Source organism: Magnolia sinica, chromosome 10 (genome assembly GCF_029962835.1).
Source record: "Magnolia sinica isolate HGM2019 chromosome 10, MsV1, whole genome shotgun sequence".
Classification (NCBI taxonomy): domain Eukaryota; kingdom Viridiplantae; phylum Streptophyta; class Magnoliopsida; order Magnoliales; family Magnoliaceae; genus Magnolia; species Magnolia sinica.
The window spans coordinates 35956914-35960946 of NC_080582.1; the positions used below are offsets into that span (position 1 = coordinate 35956914).

General features: G+C 37.1%; 1 non-coding gene across 1 annotated transcript; it reads left to right on the plus strand.

The window, feature by feature from the left end:
* Nucleotides 1-1114: 1114 nt before the first annotated feature.
* Nucleotides 1115-1221, plus strand: LOC131217881 (small nucleolar RNA R71). The gene has a single exon (XR_009157467.1). It is a non-coding gene; the product is annotated as a small nucleolar RNA R71 (small nucleolar RNA).
* The last annotated feature ends 2812 nt before the right edge of the window (nt 1222-4033 follow it).

The following is a 4033-nucleotide window of genomic DNA, read 5'->3' on the forward strand; positions in this document are numbered from 1 at the left end:
GCATTAACAAGAGTAGCTAGGAAGTGATTGTTGTATTGCTTTATCATTACTGCTTAATTGAATTAACCTTTGCCTTATAGTACCACTGAGTTAATCACTCACTCCCACTTTATGAGGGCATTTTAAAACACCAACCAGACTCTGTTATAGATGCAGGTAATGAGCACATATATGCAGAAGAGTTGGACTTGGTAGACGAGGAGGAAAAGTTCTCCCATGTTCAGCTCTCTGGCAGGTCTATATAGACCTTGTACTGCTTCGATGGGATTATAGGGATACACAGATTAGCTGGATGCTCCACATTTTGACATTTTGTTTAGTTTGAACCAATACACGTATGAAATTTAGCCCGGTTATATGATCATACTCCAGAGGTTGTTGAACCCTTGGTTGTTCAGATATATATGTGTTTCAGTCTTTTTCTTACTAAACTTAATTATATGTGGAGTATGATATGCTGTTTTAGTATAATCTCCCTCATGTTTAATGCACTAATATGGATAACATTTAAACATCATTATCTATGCTGCGTAAGTGATGCATTGGACCTCGGGAGTTGAGCTTTGTTCGACCTTCAAAATTTGGGGCGTTACATGAAGTTTGGATGATTTCTCCAGCTGAGATTGTATGTATTAGAGTGGGCCCACTGAAAGGTCTTTGGTAATTATTCACAACATTGAATTGCTCATTCAGTACCTCTTGAGAGGCAAGTATTGTTGGAAAATTTTTCTTCTTTTATTCCATGACCGCAAATACCGCAAACAATTTCCTTCTTTAATTAAGCACAAATACTGCAAACAATTTCCTTAGCCTTATCCTTCTTTAATTCCATGACCTCGAGTTTTCTAGTGAGATTAGCTAGTTTAGCATTGATATCATCATCCTCTTTCAGAAGGTAAATTCCTCCACTCTCTTTAGATTGAGTCGGCCTAGACGTGGTGCTTGATTTTGGGGTGATGTCCCATGATTGTGCATTTCAGCAAGCTTATCAATGTAGTCCCACACATCATCGACATTTTTATTCATGAATTCCCCATTACACATTGTCTCGACCAATTGGTGCATGGGAGATGTCAGTCCATCATAGAAAAGGTTCGTGATGCACCACGTTTCAAAACCGTGTTGTGGGCATGAACTGACAAGATCCTTGAACTGCTCCCAACATAGAAAGAATGTTTCATCTTCCTTTTGGGCGAAGTTTATGATCGACTTTCTAAGGGTGTTCGTCTTATGGTATGGGGAAATTTTCTTTATGAACTCCCTTATCATGTCATTCCATCTACCAATAGATCGAGGACGTAATGAATGCAACCACGTCTTAGCCTTCTCTTTCAAAGAAAAAGGAAAGAACTTCAGCCTGACCGTGTTATTGGGCACGTTTGGAAAGTATAGAGTAGCTATAATCTTGTCAAACTCTTTCAAGTGTAGATACAGATTTTCAGATACAAGCCCATGAAATTTTGGAAGGAGTTGGATCACCCCTAGCTTAATATCCATGTGTCCCGTATTTTTTGGAAAAACTATGCATGAGGATGTACTCACCTCCGCCGGTTGTGAATAACCTCATAAAATACGAGGTGGGGGTACTTGATGCACCTCATTCTCATCCTGGACTTCCTCAACCTGAGGTTGAGGTTGTCTTCCCAGTTGATTGACCGGTTGATTGGCAGCCATAACCTCAATTAACTCTGAGGATCTCGAGTGGTGTCTAATCCTGTGATGGATAGATAACCCCTCATCTAATCCTCCTTCACTCAAAAGACATTGAGTGTCGTCACGGACCCACTTGGGCATGAAATACTCTCAGCCCTCAATTTCAGATTCTAACCTAAACCTAAAAGGAAGAAGAAAAATAGAAATCTAGAAATAGAAAGAGAGAGGGAATTAGAAAGAAGTTACCAAATTAGAAGTTCCTAAATTAAGATCTTGCAAAACAAAACAAAACAAGTCAGTTTCTAGAACAAAAATTCTAAAATTAGAAAGTTTCTAAAAACAAAATTAGAAAGATGAGTTAGTTTCTCAAAATAAAAAATAAATAACAAAGCAACCTAGTTTCTAAAAGGGAAAAGGAAAGTTTCTAAGGACAGAAAAAAGTAAGTTTCTAAAAAGAGAAAAAGTTAGTTTCTATTGAATTAGGAAATTTTCTAAACCTAGAATTAGAAAGCTAAGTTAGTTTCTAAAATAATTTAGAAAAAACCCTAACCTAACAATAGAAAGTTAGTCCCCAACAACGGTGCCAAAAACTTGTTCACAACCCCAAGTGTAGGGTCGCGATGTAGTAATAATCTTCGTGAGACCGAGGTCGAATCCACTACGTCTAATCTTGTGTGTCTATTTTAAGAGTAATTAGAATCAAAACTAGGAGAAGATCTAACCTACATCAGGAAAGTAGAGAGTGATTGTGAGATGATGAATTAGAAACTTTAAGAATTTAAAAGTGGGAATTAGGGTTTCCAGGGATCCACTTGCAGCTATTAGGATGTTTCCTTATTTGATTCAAGGCACTCATTTGGAATTGGAGTCCTATCCTATCCAATTGGAAGATATTCAATAAGATCAGATATGAACTTCCATTGACCTAATTCTCAACGGATGAGGGTCATGAGGATTGGAAGTCATTCCATCACCTAACCATGCCTAGGAGACTATGGTAGACAACATGATATACCGATCTAACAACCATCATAGGAGAATTGTGAAGAATAGAAGGGACTCCATCACTCAGCCATGCTCAAGGGACGATGGAGAACAATAGGATTTACTATTTTCACAAACTCCAAATAGAAAAAGAAGATACTTCAACCTATTATGGATGTATTGTAATTTAAGTCACAACAAACCATTAAAAACTAAAAGTATTCCTTAAATATCAAACTAGAATCAAAGGAGTTCAACAATAATAAGAATCAAACAAGAAAAATATCCCAACATGTTACAAGCTTCACCCCTTAACCTTAGCTAAGGGATTTAGCCAACCATAGACATGATTGGATTAAAAACCCTAGATGAAAGCATTCAAAACTATGAAGAATGGAAGAAGAACTCTTAGGAAGTGGCTCCACCCTTTTACTATACTTCTCCAAACCCTAGATTCCTAGAAAGACTTAAGAAACCCCTATATATGAGCCAAGTTCTACAAAATCGCAAAATCGGATCAAATTTACGCAATCCGCAAAAACTTTGCGTAACACCTTCGATGTCATCGAACACCCTTCATTGTCATCGAAGGGGATTGAATCCAGAAGTCACGCCTTTTCTTCTTTCATATTGTGGAAGTCTTTGTGTCATTGAAATGTCCTTTGATGTCATAGAGCGAAGCTTCGATCCATCGAACAGGTCTTCGAGTCATCGAGAATGTGTCCAAAACAGTCCAGTGAGTTGCTTCAATTTCTTCAGTAAATTTGATGTCATTGAGCACCTGCATTCAAGTCATCGAACATGTCTTCGATTAATCGAGAAAAGACACCTAGTATGTCCAACAACCAACTCAATTTTCCCTCATAAATTTGATGTCATCGACCAAATCTTTGATGTCATCAAATGGTTCTTGATGACACAATCTTTGTGATTTCTGCATTTGTTCTTTTGACTTCCTTCCTTCTCCACTTAGTTTTCTTGGATCTTGGGACCTTGAAATCTTCAATCTTGGTGTCTACAGGTTCATTCTTTGCCTTGGCAACTTTTGAGCACTAAATCCATGCTTTTGACATTCTTTTCAATCCAAGCTCTTAAATTCACCTTGCAACACAAACACATGTAAAATATACCATTAAGCCATATTATGTTTGTAAAATCAAGAAATAAATGGGGGATAATATGTAATATTTGACCCTCAACATACAGCTCACCCATTTGGAACTTTATTGAATTGTTAGTCAACTAATGAATTCAAAACATTATAAGTTTTAATCTTCCAACTAAAATAAATTTCAAAGCATAAACAAGTAATATAACATCGGCTCGATTCTTACAAGCTATTGATTTAACGTGTTCAATTCATCTTCCTTAAGATAGGGTCACTGCCCTTGTGGAT